The 26,286-nt window shown below is 40.8% G+C and overlaps 1 protein-coding gene across 1 annotated transcript in view; it reads left to right on the top strand.

Moving 5' to 3' along the window:
* Nucleotides 1-26,286, top strand: part of LOC128697282 (zinc finger protein 271-like) — a 193,557-nt gene that overhangs the window by 124,580 nt on the left and 42,691 nt on the right. The gene's annotated exons all lie outside the window — the stretch shown is intronic.

The following is a 26,286-nucleotide window of genomic DNA, read 5'->3' as shown; positions in this document are numbered from 1 at the left end:
TTGACTTTTTGGGTTATCCTAGGTTCTCTACACATATGTCATAGTTGATGATCTTCTATCTGATCACTTCCCAAGACTAACAACTGTCAATCTTGATCACATCTCCAGCAATCAAGGAGCTAAATACAGAAGGAGGAAACTTATTCTCAAACCAGAACACAGAGACAACTTTATTAACCACTTGGATCAATGGTATAAGAATTACGAGCCCATTGGCACACAAAAATTTAATGATGATTTAATTACCACTATTGAGAGTGTTCTCACAGATCAAGTGGGCAGGAATAGGAAACAAAAACCCTCCACTATAAATAACAATAAAAACCAATGTAAATACTATAATGATCCACAGCTGCGCAATCTAACACATGCAGCTAGGAGGATTGGTAAAGCATACCCTGAATGTAGAACCCCAGACCTGCTCAGAACGTTCCAAGCTGCACTAACAAATGCAAGGAATAGAAAGGAAGAACTTAGGCAACAGGAATGGGAACAGTTTGTTAGTGGATTAAATAGGTCCACCCCTTTGAGTTTGGCTTGGAAAGGTATAAATAAAATAACCAGGAAAAAGACTGGCAATGTTGCTCATCCCTTTCCTCTTGAAAAAGCAAATGACCTCATAAATGACTGGTCCAAAACATCCAGGCATGAAAGCCTTCCATCTCATATTAGAAAAAATTTAGAGAGTACTTCTGAAGAAATGTTGAAACTGATTAATTTTATGAGCCAAAATATTGATGAGAGTGATTGCCTCTTTACCGAATATGAATTAGATAATGCATTAACCAAAGGTCGATCAACTGCTCCTGGAGAGGATGGTATAACCTATGATATTCTCAGAACTCTAAGGCACGTGCCTGATAACCCTTTGTTGGCACTGTATAATCTCAGTTACATTGAGGGCGTTCTTCCTACTTCCTGGACCAATAGTCTCATTGTGCCTATCCCTAAGCCCCAACAGCCTGATACATTTAGGCCGATCTCCTTAACTAGTTGTCTTTGTAAAACTTTTGAAAGAATGATGCTTAACAGACTGTACTACAGAATCAGACATTAACTTTCCCCCTACCTCTATGGATTCATGAAAGGTAAAAGTGTGCAGAACTGTATTTCCACCTTTCTCACTGCACACACCTCTACTAGTTTTACCACTTTTCTTGATCTAAAATCTGCATTTGATATTGCGAACAGAACCGTTATACTACATGAACTAGCCAAAATGAATATTGGTGGTAGCTTACTCTGCTGGATAATAGGATACCTGTCAAATAGAGTATCCTCTGTCCTTTACCAAGGCTTCAGAAGTGATTCTAAAGAAATGTCTTTAGGTACACCGCAGGGAGGAGTTCTTAGTCCCATGCTATTTAATATTCTGATTAATGCTCTCCTAAATGCTCTACCTGCCTCACCTAAACATATAGCTATAAGCTATGCTGATGATATCATGATCCATACAACAGGGCATAAGAAGATGAATACCATTCTTAATGAAGTTCAAGCAATTTGTAATCGACTAGGCCTCATAATATCTTCCTCTAAAACTAAGATATTAACAAGCAAACGACATCCCCCACCCATCTATTTGCAGGGTGAAATCATTAGCTACGTTAAAACTTACAGATATCTTGGTGTAGATGTACCCTTTAACAAATCCACTATACCACAATTTTTTTTTTTTTATCACACCGGCCGATTCCCACCAAGGCAGGGTGGCCCGAAAAAGAAAAACTTTCACCATCATTCACTCCATCACTGTCTTGCCAGAAGGGTGCTTTACACTACAGTTTTTAAACTGCAACATTAACACCCCTCCTTCAGAGTGCAGGCACTGTACTTCCCATCTCCAGGACTCAAGTCCGGCCTGCCGGTTTCCCTGAATCCCTTCATAAATGTTACTTTGCTCACACTCCAACAGCACGTCAAGTATTAAAAACCATTTGTCTCCATTCACTCCTATCAAACACGCTCACGCATGCCTGCTGGAAGTCCAAGCCCCTCGCACACAAAACCTCCTTTACCCCCTCCCTCCAACCCTTCCTTGGCCGACCCCTACCCCGCCTTCCTTCCACTACAGACTGATACACTCTTGAAGTCATTCTGTTTCGCTCCATTCTCTCTACATGTCCGAACCACCTCAACAACCCTTCCTCAGCCCTCTGGACAACAGTTTTGGTAATCCCACACCTCCTCCTAACTTCCAAACTACGAATTCTCTGCATTATATTCACACCACACATTGCCCTCAGACATGACATCTCCACTGCCTCCAGCCTTCTCCTCGCTGCAACATTCATCACCCACGCTTCACACCCATATAAGAGCGTTGGTAAAACTATACTCTCATACATTCCCCTCTTTGCCTCCAAGGACAAAGTTCTTTGTCTCCACAGACTCCTAAGTGCACCACTCACTCTTTTTCCCTCATCAATTCTATGATTCACCTCATCTTTCATAGACCCATCCGCTGACACGTCCACTCCCAAATATCTGAATACGTTCACCTCCTCCATACTCTCTCCCTCCAATCTGATATTCAATCTTTCATCACCTAATCTTTTTGTTATCCTCATAACCTTACTCTTTCCTGTATTCACCTTTAATTTTCTTCTTTTGCACACCCTACCAAATTCATCCACCAATCTCTGCAACTTCTCTTCAGAATCTCCCAAGAGCACAGTGTCATCAGCAAAGAGCAGCTGTGACAACTCCCACTTTGTGTGTGATTCTTTATCTTTTAACTCCACGCCTCTTGCCAAGACCCTCGCATTTACTTCTCTTACAACCCCATCTATAAATATATTAAACAACCACGGTGACATCACACATCCTTGTCTAAGGCCTATACCACAACTAAACAAGAAATGTAAAGCTAGGCTAAATGCTCTCAAAGCTGTTGCTGGCTACAATCCCAACTATGGTGCAAATGTGAGAATCGTGAGAATGATGTACATAGCCTATGTTAGGTCCTTAATTGATTATGCTGCTCCCATGTTGATATTAGCTAGAGAAAGTTCTCTCCGACCCTTGGAGTTAATGCAAAATGAAGCTCTCAGGATTATTCTTGGCTGTCCCAGATCTACAAAAGTTCTTAACATGAGGAAGGAGCTTGGTATTTCTAGTATCAGTGATAGGATTGTTGAAATTAACACTGTACTCGGTATTAGAATGTTGAGAAACGAACCAGACACTGTCACAGTGAATCTTACCAAGTGTCTAGAGGTAAATACACACAGATCTAAATGGATTGTGAAAACGTGCAATTGCATTAAGTTTTATAACCTGCATGAACTGTATCACTGTAGGCAACAAGAGCATTTCACCCCTCCATGGAAGATGTGTTCATTTAATATCACATACCTACAAGTTCCTCCCAAGAAGCTCATTGCTAGTAATCCCTTCCTTAAATCTCTTGTTAGAGCAACTGCTCAAGAAGAAATTTCTCACCTAGCTGGTAGTAACAAGTTATCACAAGTTATATACACTGATGGATCTAAACAGGAGTCTTCTGGCAGGGCTGCATCTGCTCTTGTTGCCACCTCCCTAGTTAAGAACGATAATAAATTTGTTGAGTTAGGCATAAGAATTAACAACTGGGCGTCTACACTGCAAACTGAATTGTTTGCAATCTTAATGGCGCTAAAGCTAACCTATGACACTGAGCTTGACTCTATCATCATTACTGATTCTATGTCATCATTGAAGGCTCTTGGCTCATATAATGACTCCAACAACATGCTCATTGGGGAAGCCAGGTATAGATACTCAAAAATTAGGGACAAAGGAATTAATGTACAATTGCTATGGATCCCATCACACATTGGATTACTCCTTCATGATAAAGTTGATATGTTAGCCAAGAAGAGTATCCAGAAGGAGAATGTAGAATATAACTTTGGTATAACTGTGTCTAGCATTAGGAATAATATTAGGAGAGAAGTAAATAATGAAAATGATTGTTATAGGAATGCAGTTAGAAGCCTGAGTAGATCTATAACCCACTATGATAACATGAACGTAGATAAGTATGTTTATGGAGCAACTTGCAATGTGAACAGACTGACTGATGTTGTAGTGGCCAGGCTTAGGCTTGGTTACAAGTACTTCTGGCAGTTTGGGAGACACACAGATGATGATCAAACTAAATGTAAATTATGTGATCAGGCATATGGTCATTCTCTTGAACACTATGTGCTTAATTGTCCACTTATTGAGGAATACAGAGACAGACAGTATAATAACCTATGTGACATGTCAAGATATCTTATTAATGAAAATAAGATACCAGATATACTAAGCAAATTTCCTAAATTTGCTTGTAACAGATAAGTGAACTATAGATATGTAGATATAAATCCATATGTATTCCTGTTAACCCTTTGGGGCCTAGTTCCTAGGCCTTTTGTGTATCCATATGCTCTCGCGCTACCGTCCACAGGATGGATATGGGGTGCACAATAAACTAGCCACTTCGGTGGCAAAATCTAATCTACACATATGCTGCTATGTATGATAATCTGTGTAACTATTTGTGTATACCTGAATAAACTTACACTGCGTTGGATGCTGGACTTAGTGACTACGCCACGAGCGAGTCTCTCCACTCCAGGACATGCTGGTCCCGTGGCTAGGTAGGCAACGCTCTCGTCTCACACACTGAGTGTCAGTAAGTGTGAAAATTTGTCTGGACTGCCTCCAAGTGAGTCGCTTACCCTGGCAAGCTCTGTTGACACCGAGCTCTGATGTCGGTACCTCAGCCTCACAAGTGGCTTATTGGACAGATTTTCATAAATTACCTGGAGTTTACCTGGAGAGAGTTCCGGGGGTCAACGCCCCCGCGGCCTGGTCTGTGACCAGGCAGCCTGGTGGATCAGAGCCTGATCAACCAGGCTGTTACTGCTGGCTGCACGCAAACCAACGTATGAGCCACAGCCCGGCTGGTCAGGTACCGACTTTAGGTGCTTGTCCAGTGCCAGCTTGAAGACTGCAAGAAATCTCGCCTGCATGCACGTTTAAAGGACTAACTAGCTTGGTGACGTGTACTTAGCTCTGTGAAGACCTGTTTGTGTGCTCTTGAGTGGTGACCTGTACTTAACTCTGTGAAGAAGTGTCTTGTTTGCTCCCGTGGACTGAACCAAGATGCCCTCCATCGAGCAACTTTACCAGCAACTTAAGGAAGAATTGAGGGCAGCAAAGATGGAGATACGGCGATTGACTGAGGAAAACAAGAGGATTCGTAGTAGTCCTCCTGTTTCGAGTCCTCAGGTCAAGAAGGGATCGTGGTCAGTGGCTGGACAGCAGGGGACGACGAAGTTGACGATCAAGAAGACGAATGGAAAGCCAGAAACGATGAAGAAGAAAGAGACTGCTGTGGAAACTCCCGTGGAAACCTCCAACGCATTCTCGGTGCTACCCGACGAATGTGAGTCTACTACTGGGATCGTCACGACAAACGACAACAAGGAAGGTAAGAATATTGTTGTTGTTGGGGATAGCCAGGTTAGATACATGGATAGGGCATTCTGCTTGAAGGACAGGAGTAGGAGACAAAGGGTATGCTTTCCTGGGGCTGGGACGGAGGACATTGTTAGCCGGCTTGACAACATCATGAACGGTAATGGGATCGATCCTATTATTTGCCTCAGTGCTGGAGGCAATGATGTAGGCAAGCGTAGAAGTGAGGATTTAGTTAGAAAGTTCAGGACAGCTATAGACATGATTAGGAAGAAGGGGGGGCACCCTGTTATATGTGGCATTTTGCCAAGAAGAGGTGTTGGTAATGAATGGTTGTCCAGAGCAATTGGTATTAATTGTTGGCTGGATAAACACTGTAAGGATAATGCAGTACCATTCATTGACAACTGGGACAACTTCTATGGCCGAAATGACATGTATGTCAGGGATGGGGTTCACTTATCCAGGGCAGGTGTGGGTTTTCTTGCTAACTCAGTTGAGGGGGTTGTTAGGACTTTAAACTAGGATTAGTTAGAGGTATGGGTTTAGAAATGATTAATAATGAGTATGGATATATTGACTTATGCTCTGATATTAAGAATCTTAATAGTAACTGTCATGTAGTAACTCTGGGTAAATTCAGAAATTGTGTAAAAACAAAGATGAATAGGAAAAATGTGCAGAAGAAAAAACATATGATGGTATTTTATGCTAACAGTCGAAGTGCAAGAAATAAAATTAATGAACTACGTTTGGTAGCATGTGCTGGGAACTTTGATATCATTGCATTAACTGAAACGTGGTATGATTTAAAGAGTCGGGATATGACTGCTGAGTGTAATATTCAGGGATTTAAGTTATTCAATGTAGATAGATGTAATGGGAAGGGGGGAGGAGTTGCATTGTATGTTCGAGAAAATATTAATTGTTGCATAAAAACAGGTATAAAAATAGATGGAGCAGTAACAGAGTCTGTTTGGGTAGAGTTCGTGGAGGGTCAAGAAAAACTAATTCTAGGTGTAATATACCGACCTCCAGGCTTGGATCACGATAGAGGGAGACTTCTTTGGAACGAAATTGTTAGGGCTTCTGGACACAGTAACGTAGTCATAGTAGGGGACTTTAACTTTAGCCAAATTGACTGGAATTCTTTGACAAGTAATCTAGAGTCCAGTGACTTCATGGAAACAGTTCAGGACTGTTTTCTGAAACAGAGTGTAACTGAACCTACCAGGGGTAATAATTTGCTAGACCTAGTCTTGTCAAATAAGGAAACACTCGTGAATAATCTGGAGATCACTGAAGAGCTTGGCGCAAGTGATCACAAATCCATCACCTTTAGCATTAATTGGGAATGCAAGAATAATGATAATACAGTAAAAATCCCCGATTTTCGTTCTGCCGATTATAATGGACTTAGGGAACATCTGTCTAATCTTGATTGGGGTTATCTAGCTAATGATTTTATTGACGATAATCATACTTATGAATATGAAGGGATCTGCTTTTATGATTGTTTTCTTAATAATGTACACAGTGCCCAGAGTATATACATTCCCCAGAGAGAAATTAGGTCTAATAATAACGATCCCAAATGGGTTAACAGGAGGCTAAAGCATCTATTAGGGGAGAAAAGGGGAATTTATAGGCGCATCAGAAGAGGAGAGGTTAACCTTACTGACCAATATGTTCAGCTTAAAAGAGAAGTAAAAAAGGCGATTAGAAAGGCTAAACGTGACTATGAAATTAGAGTCGCTAATGAATCAAAGACTAATCCAAAGGGGTTCTTTCAAGTGTATAGGACGAAGGTGAAGGAAAAAGTAGGACCTCTGAAATCTGGGAATGGACAGCTGACGGATAATGAACTGGAAATGTGTTCCTTATTTAATGACTATTTTTTGTCAGTTTTTACACAGGAAGATGTAAATGAGATTCCAGTAATTAACAATTATTTAGTTCCTGATGAATTTAAGTTAACTAATATTACTGTCACGAGGGACATGGTTATTAAACAGATAGACAAACTGAAACAAAATAAGTCCCCGGGACCCGATGAGTTGTTTTCAAGGGTACTTAAGGAATGCAAGATGGAGCTTAGTCAGCCATTAACGAGTGTATTCAATGCGTCCATCCTTACCAGTGTTGTGCCAGAGATGTGGAAGATGGCTAATGTGGTTCCTATATTCAAATCAGGGGATAAGTCCACTCCTTCAAATTACCGTCCAATAAGCCTGACATCTATAGTGGGCAAGTTATTAGAATCAATTATAGCTGACATTATCAGAAGTCACCTTGAAGAGCATAACTTGATAAATGAATCTCAGCATGGATTCACGAGAGGTCGTTCCTGCCTGACAAACTTACTGACGTTCTTCAATAGAACATTTGAGGCAGTTGACAGTGATAAGGAATATGATATTGTTTATTTGGATTTTAGTAAAGCCTTCGACAGAGTACCTCACAAGAGACTCTTAAGAAAAGTGGCAGCTCATGGTATAGGAGGTAAAGTTCTAGCATGGATTGAGGCATGGCTTACCAATAGAAAGCAGAGAGTTACCATTAATGGAGTGAAATCTGAATGGGGATTAGTCACTAGTGGCGTTCCACAAGGATCAGTTTTAGGCCCTCTCTTGTTCGTAATTTACATTAATGACCTTGATGAAGGGATTACTAGTGACATGAGTAAGTTTGCTGATGATACAAAGATAGGCCGTATAATTCACTCTGAGGAGGATATCAATGAACTCCAGGACGATTTGAACAAATTAATGTCTTGGTCTGAGAAATGGCAGATGAAGTTTAATGTGGATAAGTGTAAGGTACTTGCCCTTGGTAATGAAAATAACCCTCAAAGCTATAATCTAGGTGAAGTAGAGCTTGGTCATACAGAATGTGAAAAAGACTTGGGAGTCATGGTAAGCAGAAATCTAAAGCTGCACACTAACAGCACCTTTCAAGGCAGGTGAAATTGCCGACCTAGAAAATGTACAGAGAACTTTCACGGCGCGCATAACGGAGATAAAACACCTCAATTATTGGGAGCGCTTGAGGTTCCTAAACCTGTATTCCCTGGAACGCAGGAGGGAGAGATACATGATTATATACACCTGGAAAATCCTAGAGGGACTAGTACCGAACTTGCACACGAAAATCACCCACTACGAAAGCAAAAGACTTGGCAGACGATGCACCATCCCCCCAATGAAAAGCAGGGGTGTCACTAGCACGTTAAGAGACCATACAATAAGTGTCAGGGGCCCGAGACTGTTCAACTGCCTCCCAGCACACATAAGGGATATTACCAACAGACCCCTGGCAGTCTTCAAGCTGGCACTGGACAAGCACCTAAAGTCAGTTCCGGATCAGCCGGGCTGTGGCTCGTATGTTGGTTTGCGTGCAGCCAGCAGCAACAGCCTGGTTGATCAGGCTCTGATCCACCAGGAGGCCTGGTCTCAGACCGGGCCGCGGGGGCGTTGACCCCCGGAACTCTCTCCAGGTAAACTCCAGTGTGCGCAACAAGGCCAACAGATTACTTGGATTTATCTCAAGAAGTATAAGTAACAGAAGTCCAAAAGTTATTTTACAGCTCTATACATCACTAGTGAGGCCTCATTTAGATTATGCTGCTCAGTTTTGGTCCCCTTACTACAGGATGGACATAGACTCATTAGAGAACATACAGAGAAGAATGACTAAAATGATTTACTGTGTAAGGAACCTCCCGTATGAAGATAGACTTAAAGCCTTAAATCTCCACTCTCTGGAGAGGCGTAGAATGAGGGGAGATATCATTGAAGTGTATAAGTGGATGACGGGCATAAACAAGGGAGACATTAATAAAGTACTGAGGGTGTCGAACCAGGTAAGAACCAGGAATAATGGATTTAAGTTGGATAAATTTAGATTTAGAAAGGACATAGGTAAGTACTGGTTTTCTAACAGAGTTGTAGATGCGTGGAACAGTCTTCCCAGTGGGGTGATAGAGGTTAGGACCTTGGGTAGCTTTAAGAAGAGACTGGACAAATATATGAGTGGGAGGGGCTGGGTTTGATTGGTGTCAAGGGGTACGGGAGTTATTTCTTGAGTAGCTTAAGGTAGATGTCGTTTTTATAAGGACCTGCCTCGTATGGGCCAGTAGGCCTTCTGCAGTGTTCCTACATTCTTATGTTCTTATGTAGAATCTATTCTGGTCTTCAACCTCCCTAAGCTTTAGTCCATCTGCACTTGCCCTCAGAACCACCTGCAACTGGGAGCCCTAATTCCTGCAATATTCAATCATTATTAGATTAGATTTTTTAGATTTTGCCACCGAAGTGGCTAGTTTATTGTGCACCCCATATCCATCCTGTGGACGGTAGCGCGAGAGCATATGGATACACAAAAGGCCTAGGAACTAGGCCCCAAAGGGTTAACAGGAATACATATGGATTTATATCTAGGTAGTAGGTTGGTAGACAGCAACCACCCAGGGAAGTACTACCGTCCTGCCAGATGACTGTGAAACAAAAACCTGTAACTGTTTTGCATGATGGTAGGATTGCTGGTTTCTTTTTCTGTCTCATAAACACGCTAAGATAACAGGGATATCTTGCTACTCCTACTTACACTTTGGTCACACTTCACAGACACGCACATGCATATATATATATACATACATCTAGGTTTTTCTCCTTTTTCTAAATAGCTCTTGTTCTTTTTTATTTCTTCTATTGTCCATGGGGAAGTGGAAAAGAATCTTTCCTCCGTAAGCCATGCGTGTCGTATGAGGCGACTAAAATGCCGGGAGCAATGGGCTAGTAACCCCTTCTCCTGTATACAATTACTAAAAAAGAGAAGAAGAAAAACTTTATAAAACTGGGTTGCTTAAATGTGCGTGGATGTAGTGCGGATGACAAGAAACAGATGATTGCTGATGTTATGAATGAAAAGAAGTTGGATGTCCTGGCCCTAAGCGAAACAAAGCTGAAGGGGGTAGGAGAGTTTCAGTGGGGGGAAATAAATGGGATTAAATCTGGAGTATCTGAGAGAGTTAGAGCAAAGGAAGGGGTAGCAGTAATGTTAAATGATCAGTTATGGAAGGAGAAAAGAGAATATGAATGTGTAAATTCAAGAATTATGTGGATTAAAGTAAAGGTTGGATGCGAGAAGTGGGTCATAATAAGCGTGTATGCACCTGGAGAAGAGAGGAATGCAGAGGAGAGAGAGAGATTTTGGGAGATGTTAAGTGAATGTATAGGAGCCTTTGAACCAAGTGAGAGAGTAATTGTGGTAGGGGACTTGAATGCTAAAGTAGGAGAAACTTTTAGAGAGGGTGTGGTAGGTAAGTTTGGGGTGCCAGGTGTAAATGATAATGGGAGCCCTTTGATTGAACTTTGTATAGAAAGGGGTTTAGTTATAGGTAATACATATTTTAAGAAAAAGAGGATAAATAAGTATACACGATATGATGTAGGGCGAAATGACAGTAGTTTGTTGGATTATGTATTGGTAGATAAAAGACTGTTGAGTAGACTTCAGGATGTACATGTTTATAGAGGGGCCACAGATATATCAGATCACTTTCTAGTTGTAGCTACACTGAGAGTAAAAGGTAGATGGGATACAAGGAGAATAGAAGCATCAGGGAAGAGAGAGGTGAAGGTTTATAAACTAAAAGAGGAGGCAGTTAGGGTAAGATATAAACAGCTATTGGAGGATAGATGGGCTAATGAGAGCATAGGCAATGGGGTCGAAGAGGTATGGGGTAGGTTTAAAAATGTAGTGTTAGAGTGTTCAGCAGAAGTTTGTGGTTACAGGAAAGTGGGTGCAGGAGGGAAGAGGAGCGATTGGTGGAATGATGATGTAAAGAGAGTAGTAAGGGAGAAAAAGTTAGCATATGAGAAGTTTTTACAAAGTAGAAGTGATGCAAGGAGGGAAGAGTATATGGAGAAAAAGAGAGAAGTTAAGAGAGTGGTGAAGCAATGTAAAAAGAGAGCAAATGAGAGAGTGGGTGAGATGTTATCAACAAATTTTGTTGAAAATAAGAAAAAGTTTTGGAGTGAGATTAACAAGTTAAGAAAGCCTAGAGAACAAATGGATTTGTCAGTTAAAAATAGGAGAGGAGAGTTATTAAATGGAGAGTTAGAGGTATTGGGAAGATGGAAGGAATATTTTGAGGAATTGTTAAATGTTGATGAAGATAGGGAAGCTGTGATTTCGTGTATAGGGCAAGGAGGAATAACATCTTGTAGGAGTGAGGAAGAGCCAGTTGTGAGTGTGGGGGAAGTTCGTGAGGCAGTAGGTAAAATGAAAGGGGGTAAGGCAGCCGGGATTGATGGGATAAAGATAGAAATGTTAAAAGCAGGTGGGGATATAGTTTTGGAGTGGTTGGTGCAATTATTTAATAAATGTATGGAAGAAGGTAAGGTACCTAGGGATTGGCAGAGAGCATGCATAGTTCCTTTGTATAAAGGCAAAGGGGATAAAAGAGAGTGCAAAAATTATAGGGGGATAAGTCTGTTGAGTGTACCTGGTAAAGTGTATGGTAGAGTTATAATTGAAAGAATTAAGAGTAAGACGGAGAATAGGATAGCAGATGAACAAGGAGGCTTTAGGAAAGGTAGGGGGTGTGTGGACCAGGTGTTTACAGTGAAACATATAAGTGAACAGTATTTAGATAAGGCTAAAGAGGTCTTTGTGGCATTTATGGATTTGGAAAAGGCGTATGACAGGGTGGATAGGGGGGCAATGTGGCAGATGTTGCAAGTGTATGGTGTAGGAGGTAGGTTACTGAAAGCAGTGAAGAGTTTTTACGAGGATAGTGAGGCTCAAGTTAGAGTATGTAGGAAAGAGGGAAATTTTTTCCCAGTAAAAGTAGGCCTTAGACAAGGATGTGTGATGTCACCGTGGTTGTTTAATATATTTATAGATGGGGTTGTAAGAGAAGTAAATGCGAGGGTCTTGGCAAGAGGCGTGGAGTTAAAAGATAAAGAATCACACACAAAGTGGGAGTTGTCACAGCTGCTCTTTGCTGATGACACTGTGCTCTTGGGAGATTCTGAAGAGAAGTTGCAGAGATTGGTGGATGAATTTGGTAGGGTGTGCAAAAGAAGAAAATTAAAGGTGAATACAGGAAAGAGTAAGGTTATGAGGATAACAAAAAGATTAGGTGATGAAAGATTGAATATCAGATTGGAGGGAGAGAGTATGGAGGAGGTGAACGTATTCAGATATTTGGGAGTGGACGTGTCAGCAGATGGGTCTATGAAAGATGAGGTGAATCATAGAATTGATGAGGGAAAAAGAGTGAGTGGTGCACTTAGGAGTCTGTGGAGACAAAGAACTTTGTCCTTGGAGGCAAAGAGGGGAATGTATGAGAGTATAGTTTTACCAACGCTCTTATATGGGTGTGAAGCGTGGGTGATGAATGTTGCAGCGAGGAGAAGGCTGGAGGCAGTGGAGATGTCATGTCTGAGGGCAATGTGTGGTGTGAATATAATGCAGAGAATTCGTAGTTTGGAAGTTAGGAGGAGGTGCGGGATTACCAAAACTGTTGTCCAGAGGGCTGAGGAAGGGTTGTTGAGGTGGTTCGGACATGTAGAGAGAATGGAGCGAAACAGAATGACTTCAAGAGTGTATCAGTCTGTAGTGGAAGGAAGGCGGGGTAGGGGTCGGCCTAGGAAGGGTTGGAGGGAGGGGGTAAAGGAGGTTTTGTGTGCGAGGGGCTTGGACTTCCAGCAGGCATGCGTGAGCGTGTTTGATAGGAGTGAATGGAGACAAATGGTTTTTAATACTTGACGTGCTGTTGGAGTGTGAGCAAAGTAACATTTATGAAGGGATTCAGGGAAACCGGCAGGCCGGACTTGAGTCCTGGAGATGGGAAGTACAGTTCCTGCACTCTGAAGGAGGGGTGTTAATGTTGCAGTTTAAAAACTGTAGTGTAAAGCACCCTTCTGGCAAGACAGTGATGGAGTGAATGATGGTGAAAGTTTTTCTTTTTCGGGCCACCCTGCCTTGGTGGGAATCGGCCGGTGTGATAATAAAAAAAAAAATAAAATTATATCTACATATCTATAGTTCACTTATCTGTTACAAGCAAATTTAGGAAATTTGCTTAGTATATCTGGTATCTTATTTTCATTAATAAGATACCTTGACATGTCACATAGGTTATTATACTGTCTGTCTCTGTATTCCTCAATAAGTGGACAATTAAGCACATAGTGTTCAAGAGAGTGACCATATGCCTGATCACATAATTTACATTTAGTTTGATCATCATCTGTGTGTCTTCCAAACTGCCAGAAGTACTTGTAACCAAGCCTAAGCCTGGCCACTACAACATCAGTCAGTCTGTTCACATTGCAAGTTGCTCCATAAACATACTTATCTACGTTCATGTTATCATAGTGGGTTATAGATCTACTCAGGCTTCTAACTGCATTCCTATAACAATCATTTTCATTATTTACTTCTCTCCTAATATTATTCCTAATGCTAGACACAGTTATACCAAAGTTATATTCTACATTCTCCTTCTGGGTACTCTTCTTGGCTAACATATCAACTTTATTGTGTGTGATGAATGGTTTGAAAAACCGACAAGTTGAAGATTGAGACACTTACGCAGCATATGGGAATCTTTATTCAGGAAACGTTTCGCCACACAGTGGCTTCTTCAGTCCAATAAAAAGAGGAAGGCATAAGGAGAGGAGGAGAATGAGGTAATCAGTCCCTCAACCTGGAGTCGATGTGTTCAGTCCATCAATCTTGTAGAATGTACCATATCAACTTTATCATGAAGGAGTAATCCAATGTGTGGTATAGTGGATTTGTTAAAGGGTACATCTACACCAAGATATCTGTAAGTTTTAACGTAGCTAATGATTTCACCCTGCAAATAGATGGGTGGGGGATGTCGTTTGCTTGTTAATATCTTAGTTTTAGAGGAAGATATTATGAGGCCTAGTCGATTACAAATTGCTTGAACTTCATTAAGAATGGTATTCATCTTCTTATGCCCTGTTGTATGGATCATGATATCATCAGCATAGCTTATAGCTATATGTTTAGGTGAGGCAGGTAGAGCATTTAGGAGAGCATTAATCAGAATATTAAATAGCATGGGACTAAGAACTCCTCCCTGCGGTGTACCTAAAGACATTTCTTTAGAATCACTTCTGAAGCCTTGGTAAAGGACAGAGGATACTCTATTTGACAGGTATCCTATTATCCAGCAGAGTAAGCTACCACCAATATTCATTTTGGCTAGTTCATGTAGTATAACGGTTCTGTTCGCAATATCAAATGCAGATTTTAGATCAAGAAAAGTGGTAAAACTAGTAGAGGTGTGTGCAGTGAGAAAGGTGGAAATACAGTTCTGCACACTTTTACCTTTCATGAATCCATAGAGGTAGGGGGAAAGTTGATGTCTGATTCTGTAGTACAGTCTGTTAAGCATCATTCTTTCAAAAGTTTTACAAAGACAACTAGTTAAGGAGATCGGCCTAAATGTATCAGGCTGTTGGGGCTTAGGGATAGGCACAATGAGACTATTGGTCCAGGAAGTAGGAAGAACGCCCTCAATGTAACTGAGATTATACAGTGCCAACAAAGGGTTATCAGGCACGTGCCTTAGAGTTCTGAGAATATCATAGGTTATACCATCCTCTCCAGGAGCAGTTGATCGACCTTTGGTTAATGCATTATCTAATTCATACTCGGTAAAGAGGCAATCACTCTCATTAATATTTTGGCTCATAAAATTAATCAGTTTCAACATTTCTTCAGGAGTACTCTCTAATTTTTTTCTAATATGAGATGGAAGGCTTTCATGCCTGGATGTTTTGGACCAGTCATTTATGAGGTCATTTGCTTTTTCAAGAGGAAAGGGATGAGCAACATTGCCAGTCTTTTTCCTGGTTATTTTATTTATACCTTTCCAAGCCAAACTCAAAGGGGTGGACCTATTTAATCCACTAACAAACTGTTCCCATTCCTGTTGCCTAAGTTCTTCCTTTCTATTCCTTGCATTTGTTAGTGCAGCTTGGAACGTTCTGAGCAGGTCTGGGGTTCTACATTCAGGGTATGCTTTACCAATCCTCCTAGCTGCATGTGTTAGATTGCGCAGCTGTGGATCATTATAGTATTTACATTGGTTTTTATTGTTATTTATAGTGGAGGGTCTTTGTTTCCTATTCCTGCCCACTTAATCTGTGAGAACACTCTCAATAGTGGTAATTAAATCATCATTAAATTTTTGTGTGCCAATGGGCTCGTAATTCTTATACCATTGATCCAAGTGGTTAATAAAGTTGTCTCTGTGTTCTGGTTTGAGAATAAGTTTCCTCCTTCTGTATTTAGCTCCTTGATTGCTGGAGATGTGATCAAGATTGACAGTTGTTAGTCTTGGGAAGTGATCAGATAGAAGATCATCAATTATGACAGAGTCATGCATCGTATATGATGTATTAAATCCAAGACACAGATCTAGTATGCCACCATATATGTGAGTAGGCTCAGTAGTGCCCACAATTCGAACATTATCATGCTCATTTAGCAATCTCACTAGTTTAGTTCCATTGGTGTTTGTTATAGACCCACCAATATTCTTATGTCTGGCATTAAAATCTCCAAGAATGATGGTAGGTTCACTATTGATGCGATCTGGTAAAGCATCAGGTCGAAGCTGGTTCGCTGGGGCATAGAGATTAAAAATGTTTATGGAAAAATCGCCTGCATGTACTTTGACACCATGATACTGCATGTTAACTCGACTCTGCAAGGAAAGGAGTGAATGTGGCAAGTTCTTTCTGACATACATCACACAACAGTTGGTTGACCTTAGGTTATAAGCTGCATATCCAGGCAAGTTTGGTGGAGGTGCTCCATCTTTCAATCTGCATTCCTGCAAACAGATGACATCAATATTCTTGGTTGCACTAATATGATGTAAGTCAGGTAACCGCTTCCTGATGGAAGCAATGTTCCATGAAAAGATTTGTAATGTATCCATTGTAGTGAGTTATTACAATCTCTTGCTCATAAGATGGTAAAACTATTATGCTTTGACTACAGTGTGCAGATACTTAAGAGCAAATAGCATAGTTTGTACGTCTTTATCTTCAGGACCTTTATTTTTAAGCATTTTTCGGCATTTTGGCAGCCAGTTAAAAGGCAAGTCTTGAAGGCAAGAGTTATGGGCTTCTTTCTCACAAATTGCTGGAAGCTGAACGGAGATTGCTGCACTTTTGACATCATCACCATGCTCAAGAGCATCATCCTGATTACATATATTTATTAAACTTGTCAGGATCTGTTCAAGATGCTCAATTTTTTTCTGGAAATTTGTTATAATATGAGGAAGGTCAGGCGAATCCAATGCCTCTCCGGAGGATGGCACTTCTGGGTTAGTGCTTTCTTTAACACCTATCACCTTAACAGGTACCATGGTTACATTAGTGTTCTGTTTCATCATTCATTGCAGGTAGGTCCTGTGCATCTGACTCATCTCCAATTTCCAGGGAGGTTACCTGTGTGGTGTCCGTCTGACTGTTGTAGTTGTGTGTATTGGGAGAAATGACAAACTCATCCCCATATTCAGGTGTAGCCATAGGTATCTGTAGTGGCAGACCAGTAGTTCCATATGTGCTAGCAGGGATGGCTAGCTCCTCCACAGCTGGTGTGTGTGATGGCATTCTGGTATCACCAGAATCCTTTGCAGTGAGGTGGGGTTCTTGCACACTTTGCAGAGGTTCAGTCTCAGATCTGGCTGTGGTAGACTGGATGGCCGCATCCTCAGTTACCATTAAAGGACTGTTATCAGGTTTACATCGAAGGTTGTTTGGGTTCTGACTGCAGTCCTTGTGGGAAACTGTAACCCCAACTTCTTTACAGTTAATACACTTAAATTTTCGGCTGTCAAGGCCTACTGTGCATTCTCTAGTGGAATGTTTCCCAGCACACTTACCACACCAAGAATGTAGTATTCCACAGTCTACTGCAATATGGCCATAGTGCTGGCATTTGTAACACCTACGTTTAGGGGGTAGGTACACTTCGATGTTTAGGAAACGTAAACCATGCACCCAGATATTCCGGGGGAGGGGCACAGGACCCACCCAACTGGCAATAATTTGGGATTTTCCTTTAAGTCTTTTAGGCTTGATAATATGCTCACTTAGAGTCAGATGGGATGGGTCCATGCAGAGAGGGTATCCAAAGATTATGATACTGACCCATTTTTTAAAGTGGTGAGTGTCTGATGGAGGTCGGAGCAGCTTAATATCCCCATAAGGTGTACTAAGTAGATCATTGATCAGCTCTTTATTCTGTTCCACAAACACAGAGTTGTGTGTGTTTTTCCTAAATTGGATCCTTGAGTTAGGATGCTTGTTTACAGCTTCCATTAGCCATGCACACTTAGCAGGCAGCGGGGTGTTGTCAGGGAAGTTCAGCTTAACACATTCTTCCTTTGAAGAAAGACTTCTTGCAGCCTCTGTGCACCAAGGACGTTTAGTATCACATTGTGTACGAGTCAAGTGAGTCTGACTACGTCGACGCTCTAGCCCTTTCTCACTTTTTCTCTTTTGTTTACTTTTAAAGGTCTGGAAGCTATCATCATTTCCATCACCTGCAGAAATAGGTTCCTCTATGACAGTTGCCATGTTTGCCAGTGATGATATCTGGTGTAAGACTCACAACACAAGAATTCCTCGCTTATCTTTCCCTTATAGCTTATGCAAGAGCAAATATTCACTACAAAGTCAGAAGTCCAAAATAGATCACAAGACACAGGTGCTCAAGTTCAATGAACACCTCCAACCATACTCAACCTAGACCACCACCACTCAATACGACACACACCCCACCAAAAACACACTCAGAGACCTCTTGTATGTGTGTTAATAATGTGGTACATATAATGATATAATGGATGGTACAGGCGAGGTCTTACACCTTATCACAAATTACAAAGATGAAAAGAGAGAGAGAGAGAGAGAGAGAGAGAGAGAGAGAGAGAGAGAGAGAGAGAGAGAGAGAGAGAGAGAGAGAGAGAGGGAGAGAGACAAAGTAGGTAATATTGAGCATAAAATTAGAATTCTGACATACATCACATTAAACAAGAGGTTCAAATTCAATGATAACTTTCACTTGAGTTAGTTCAGGCTACTGCCACCTAATGTACCTCACTGAAATAATAATATAGCAGACATCACAATGAATGCTGAAGACAACCTCTTACCCCAACCATAGATTGTAAACAGTATTACTAAAAAAAAAAAAAAAAAAAAAAACTAGGTAATGTTACAATGACAATGAGATAAATCACTCTGGTCGACTTCCTTGGTCCATCCTGGGTAACTCACACGTTACTATGTTATACATGCATGCAAGCATAAGTGTGCAGCTGTAGATAGATGAACCAGTACCTAAACAATCTCACTTACACACGCGTTACTATGTATGACAAGTGTTACCAAGTACACCAAGTGTACACTTTATCACTTAGAATACACTTTTGTTGATGTAAATATAGGTGAGTGGTACACCGCTGGCCGTAATAAACACACTCAACTTCTCAAGGTCACACACTAGGCCCAGCTTCTGGAGTTACCAGCGTTTTAATTCAAATTCAAATTCAAATTCAAAGTTTATTCTCTATAAGGATTACAATGCTGAGTTTACAGAAATTTGGTTATTGTGTGGTTTACATGTAGTAAAGTTGTGATTACAGAGTGTACCACTAGAACGCTTAGCATGGCTAGGCATTTCGGGCAGACTTAGTTTTATTCTTAATTGTAAAATATTACAAATTATGAGGTAAGCTGGTATTATGGCTAAGTGACTAAATACTAGTTTGTGAGTTTAGCAATGTGAATGCTTTTGTTTTGGCACAGTACATAGTTTCAGTATTGGAGTATCACAGGTTTCATTATTTTAAGATTGAGATTAATATTTCTGTTTATGGTCAAATGAGTGAGTGAGTGTAAGTGTGAACCACCAGGTGGTATTCGTGTAGTTGACGGGGTGTATCAGGGAGATAAGATGTTTTCTAATGGTAGTTTTGAAGGTGATGAATGTGTCTGCAGTTCTAGAGTTCTCAGGTAGGGTATTCCAGATTTTAGGGCCTTTGACATACATTGAATTTTTGTAAAGGTTTAGTCGGACACGGGGAATGTCGTAGAGATGTTTGTGTCTGGTGTTATGCCTGTGGGTTCTGTCACAACTATCAAGAAAGCGTTTTAGGTCAAGGTTGATATTAGAGTTTAAGGCCCTGTAGATGTAGATTGCACAGTAGTAAGTGTGGATGTACTGAATAGGGAGTAAGTTTAGGTCTATGAAGAGTGGGGGGGTGTGTTGCCAGGGATGGGATTTAGTGATTATTCTTACTGCAGCTTTTTGTTGGGTTATTATTGGCTTTAGGTGTGTTGCTGCAGTTGATCCCCAAGCACAAATAGCATAGGTGAGGTATGGATAAATAAGTGAGTGGTATAGTGTGAGAAGGGCATTTTGCGGCACGTAGTATCGTATGGAGAGGATCCCAACCGTTTTGGATACTTTTTTGGTTATATGCTGGATATGGGTGCTGAAATTCAGGTTGTTGTCAAGGTATAAGCCTAGGAATTTGCCCCCATTATTTCTGGTAATTAGAGTGTTGTCAATCTTAATGTTAATTTGTGCATCTCCTGCTCTGCTACCAAACATAATATAGTAGGTTTTGTCAGTGTTAAGCGTAAGTTTATTGGCTGTCATCCAAGTCGATATTTTAATCAGTTCCTCATTCACAATGGTGTTGAGGGTGGCAAGATTAGGGTGAGAGATGACATAAGTCGTGTCATCAGCAAAGAGAATGGGTTTCAGGTGTTGGGATACGTTTGGAAGGTCATTGATGTATATGAGGAAGAGCAGGGGACCAAGGACACTTCCCTGCAGAACTCCAGTATCAAGTGGCCGTGTTGCTGATGCTGTGTCTTTAATGGTGACGTACTGATACCTATTAGTAATGAAAGATTTGAAATAAGCAAGCGCATGGCCTCTTATACCGTAATGATCAAGTTTGTGGAGTAGGATGTCGTGGTCTACTGTGTCAAAAGCTTTTCTTAGGTCAATAAAAATTCCTAGTGGATATTCCTTATTTTCCAATGCTGTGTAAAGCAGATCTAGCATTTTTATGATTGCATCATTAGTGCTTTTATTTTTCCTGAATCCAAATTGGCAGGGGTTGAGTATGTTTTGAGCCGTTATAAATGAATACAGTCTCCTGTGCACGAGTTTCTCAAAGATTTTGGATAGCAATGGTAAGTTAGATATTGGCCTATAGTTGTTTAAGTCTGTAGGGTCACCACCTTTATGTATTGGTGTAACCCTTGCCATCTTGAGTAGTTTCGGGAAGGTGCTAGTCTCTAGTGACTTGTTAAAAAGTAATGAAATAGCATGCGAAAGGACATGGGCCGCTCGCTTGTACAGTAATGGTGGGACATGAGACAGATTCCCCGAGTTATTTTTAAGTGACTTTATAATCTCAGTGACTTCCGTGGGCTCAGTTGGTGCAAGATAGAAGGAATTAGGGAAATTCCCATCTAGGTAGTCCCCGGCATGGGCATTGGTATGTGGGATTTTACTGGCGAGATTAGATCCTATGGTTGAGAAGAAGTCGTTTATCTTGTTAGCTGTGTCAGTGGGATGTAGTGGTGTTTCATTAGGTTTAGTTAGGACAATATTCTTGGTTTTTCTCAGTTTGTGGGTCCCTAGAATCTGAGAGAGTGTTTTCCAGGTCTTTTTTATATCTCCTCTAGTGTCTGTGAATCTGCTGGAGTAGTATAGTTGTTTGGCTTTCTTTATTACTTTGGTGAGAGCTGATGAATAGTGTTTAAGAATATCTTTGTGTATTATGCCCTATCTATATTGCTTTTCATATTGGTGTTTCCTGTCAATGGATTTCAGAATGGTGCTGGTTAGCCATGGGCAACCAAGCCGTTTGTTTGTGATCTGTTTTGTTTTTATAGGACAATGTTTGTTGTATAGTCTAAGTAATTTGTTAAGAAAAATGTCTGTCCAGTCATCTATACCATTGGCCTTGGAGAATTCTGTAGGCCAATCAACAGTCTCTAGGTCAGCTGTGAACTTCCTTACTGAGGCCTCGTCATGGAGTCTAAATGAGACTGTTGTATTCAAGTGGTGGTTTACTAATGTTTGTCAGGAGGAAGGTAGGGTAGTGGTCTGTAGTGCTATCTGTGATTATCCCTGATTTAAGGGGGGGCTAGTATATTGGTCCATATGTGGTCTATTATGGTTGCACTTGTCTCAGTGAGCCTGGTTGGTTTAGTTATTGTTGGTATGAGAAGTGTGTTGTTCATATTGTTGATGAAATCAGTTACAGGCTGATCATCTAGTAAGCCAAGGTTGATGTTGAAGTCTCCAGCTAAGAGAAGGTGGTGCTTATTCATTTGTGTGTTTGTTATTAGTGACTTTAATTTTTCACTGAAATTTGGGATGTTTGTGTGAGGTATCCGGTAAATGGCACCGATTGTTATAGGTGTCTTAAGGTTTTTTATAGTAAAATTAGCAAAAATGTATTCCCCATATTCATCACTAAAGGAAGTGGTGCTAAGACAAGATAATTGGTTAGAGTAATAGATTGCAATACCACCCCCAACTTGGTTTGGTCTGCAGTTGTGAATTGCTGTGTATCCTGGTAGAGGGTAGATATCTATTGTGTCCTGCTTAAGCCAGGTCTCAGTAAGAATAATGCAGGAGAAGGGTGTCTTTAGTGATTCAAGGAGTGCTAGGAGGTCATCATAGTGTTTGCTTAAAGACCTGATGTTGTAGTTAAGTACTGATAGACTTTTAGCATTGTTTAGGATAGTGGTGGCTTGTGATGCTGTGTAATAAAGGCAGTTACTTTACAATAGGTTTTGATTGGGTGTCAGATTATGGAGGTTTAGATCAGGGTCAACGTGATCAATCATCTTCTAGGTTTAAATTATGGTTATTTATATCCTGAGTTGTGTGTTCAGTTCTAGTACTGATATCTGTAGTGGTAGGAAGTTTGGACAAGTATATAGCTAGAGTATTTTGGTCATGTAGGGTATGGTCACTACTACACATAATGAAGTTGATGTTGTCTATGTGTTGTGCTGGAATGAACTAAAGTACAACTAGGTATAAACTAGTAATATAAAAATACAAATTAAAAATAGAACAAGACTCTCACTTGTAATTGCATTAAGGTCTAATAATGACTTTTGTGGAGTCTATGTTTTGAGCTAGAATGAGCTATAGTACAATAGGTTTAATCTAATAATATAAAAATACAAATTAAAAATAGCACCAGTCTCTCACTAGTAATTGCACTATGGTCTAATATAGTGAATTTGGTATTGACTATGTATTGAGCTAGAATGAGCTAGAGTAAAACTGTGATTAATCTAATAATATAATAAAGGAACAAGACTCTCAATTGTAATTGCACTAAGGTCTTATATAAGTTGTTTACAAGAATTAGAGTATAATTAGATTTAAATTGACAGGATAAAATACACAAATTAAGGTAGCAAAAGAATAAAAAAAAATGATAAAAATAAAAATGGCAATGACTTGGTTATAATATGCTAGTAAGATGGTAGACAGGTTAATATAAAAGTTGTAGTTGAAAATACTAGTTTAAAAAAGTATGGAATAAAAATGGTCAATAAAAGAAGTTTACAATAAGTTTGATCAATATAGTTTAAAGTAAAATTGGGCAATAATAGGGATTTAGAATAAAATTGGACAATTGAGTATTTTTTAAAGTGAGGTAGAATTATTGAAGACAAGTTATGGTTAGTTTATAATAAAATAAGATGGAACAGTGATGTGGTAAGTTGTAAAAAAGGAGATAGATTCTGTAGATATCAAACACAATTAAGACTATGAGGTAGAATGGTCGTTGAATACAACAATGACAATCAAAAGTAGTTGGGGTATTAGAATTTTAGGGGGGCACAAATTTATGACAATATAACACTAACGGTGGACTATGGGTATTATCTGCACTTTACTCTGATTCTGTTAGTCCAGCCTCACTTAGGAATGTTTTAAGGTCATGTTCTGTGGAGATGAAGTATCTCTTCCCAGTGGGCTGTTTCCTAACTGCTATTTTTCCATCCCTCACAAAGCACTGTTGGATTTTTTGGGCATAGCGCAATTTTCTTAGCCGATAAAGAAGGTTTTGTCTTGTTTTGGTAAGGCACTCATTGACGTAAACATCAGTTTTCATAGAAATAGATGTTTTTAGTAGGTTGTTTCTTTGTAGGCTAGTTTGGAATTTTAACAGCACTGTTTTTTTACCTGCTTGGTAGCCCATCAGTTTGCAATCCTTTAGGTCATCACACTAAAAGCCATAAATGAAATCGAAAGAAACCCAAAGTATTTCTTCTCCTATGCCAAATCAAAATCGAGAACAACGTCCAGTATTGGGCCCCTACTTAAACAAGATGGGTCCTACACAGATGACAGCAAGGAAATGAGTGAGCTACTCAAGTCCCAATATGACTCAGTTTTTAGCAAGCCGCTAACCAGACTGAGAGTCGAAGATCAAAATGAATTTTTTATGAGAGAGCCACAAAATTTGATTAACACAAGCCTATCCGATGTTATCCTGACGCCAAATGACTTCGAACAGGCGATAAATGACATGCCCATGCACTCTGCCCCAGGGCCAGACTCATGGAACTCTGTGTTCATCAAGAACTGCAAGAAGCCCCTATCACGAGCCTTTTCCATCCTATGGAGAGGGAGCATGGACACGGGGGTCGTCCCACAGTTACTAAAAACAACAGACATAGCCCCACTCCACAAAGGGGGCAGGAAAGCAACAGCAAAGAACTACAGACCAATAGCACTAACATCCCATATCATAAAAATCTTTGAAAGGGTCCTAAGAAGCAAGATCACCACGCATCTAGAAACCCATCAGTTACACAACCCAGGGCAACATGGGTTTAGAACAGGTCGCTCCTGTCTGTCTCAACTATTGGACCACTACGACAAGGTCCTAAATGCACTAGAAGACAAAAAGAATGCAGATGTAATATATACAGACTTTGCAAAAGCCTTCGACAAGTGTGACCATGGCGTAATAGCGCACAAAATGCGTGCTAAAGGAATAACAGGAAAAGTCGGTCGATGGATCTATAATTTCCTCACTAACAGAACACAGAGAGTAGTCGTCAACAGAGTAAAGTCCGAGGCAGCTACGGTGAAAAGCTCTGTTCCACAAGGCACAGTACTCGCTCCCATCTTGTTCCTCATCCTTATATCCGACATAGACAAGGATGTCAGCCACAGCACCGTGTCTTCCTTTGCAGATGACACCCGAATCTGCATGACAGTGTCTTCCATTGCAGACACTGCAAAGCTCCAGGCAGACATCAACCAAATCTTTCAGTGGGCTGCAGAAAACAATATGAAGTTCAACGATGAGAAATTTCAATTACTCAGATATGGTAAACATGAGGAAATTAAATCTTCATCAGAGTACAAAACAAATTCTGGCCACAAAATAGAGCGAAACACCAACGTCAAAGACCCGGGAGTGATCATGTCGGAGGATCTCACCTTCAAGGACCATAACATTGTATCAATCGCATCTGCTAGAAAAATGACAGGATGGATAATGAGAACCTTCAAAACTAGGGAGGCCAAGCCCATGATGACACTCTTCAGGTCACTTGTTCTATCTAGGCTGGAATATTGCTGCACATTAACAGCACCTTTCAAGGCAGGTGAAATTGCCGACCTAGAAAATGTACAGAGAACTTTCACGGCGTGCATAACGGAGATAAAACACCTCAATTATTGGGAGCGCTTGAGGTTCCTAAACCTGTATTCCCTGGAACGCAGGAGGGAGAGATACATGATTATATACACCTGGAAAATCCTAGAGGGACTAGTACCGAACTTGCACACGAAAATCACTCATTACGAAAGCAAAAGACTTGGCAGACGATGCACCATCCCCCCAATGAAAAGCAGGGGTGTCACTAGCACGTTAAGAGACCATACAATAAGTGTCAGGGGCCCAAGACTGTTCAACTGCCTCCCAGCACACATAAGGGGGATTACCAACAGACCCCTGGCAGTCTTCAAGCTGGCACTGGACAAGCACCTAAAGTCAGTTCCGGATCAGCCGGGCTGTGGCTCGTATGTTGGTTTGCGTGCAGCCAGCAGCAACAGCCTGGTTGATCAGGCGCTGATCCACCAGGAGGCCTGGTCACAGACCGGGCCGCGGGGGCGTTGACCCCCGAAACTCTCTCCAGGTAAACTCCAGGTACGTATGTTAAGGCGAAGGTGGTCCTTGATAAGCTGCAGGGTGGTCTCCATGCAGGTCTCTTGGGAGACTGTGGGTGGGAGATGTTTGCTGTTAACTACAACAGCGTCAGATAGCTGCTGTTGGTCATTATGGTCTTGGAAGTTGGTTATGACATTGGCAAGTTGTTGGTTCACTCTTGATCTTTCCTCTGTAATGTTGGTAGTAAGTAGGGTGACTTGGTCTTTTAGAGTGTTGATGGTGTCTAGGGACCGGGTGTGGGTGTTGCTTTGTTGTTCTAGAGTGTCTAGTTTATGTTCTAGAGCAGTGATCTTGTTGAGGTAATCTGCATTGCTAGCCTTTAGTTCCTGCATTTCTTGAGTTTGGTGATCGTTTGGTTCTGAATCATAAGGAGTTAAGCTATTTCTGGGTCGGTGATCTTCTTGACATCAAATACTGGGAAGGAGTTATCTTGGACTGTAGTGGCGGCCATGTTTGTTGTTGTCTGTCGTGTGTTGTGGTGGTGCTGGTGGGTGATGAGGGTTGTGTCCTGGCTGGCAGTACCA

This window comes from Cherax quadricarinatus, chromosome 48, assembly GCF_038502225.1.
Source record: "Cherax quadricarinatus isolate ZL_2023a chromosome 48, ASM3850222v1, whole genome shotgun sequence".
Taxonomy (NCBI): domain Eukaryota; kingdom Metazoa; phylum Arthropoda; class Malacostraca; order Decapoda; family Parastacidae; genus Cherax; species Cherax quadricarinatus.
This window is presented reverse-complemented; position numbering and strand designations above follow the sequence as displayed.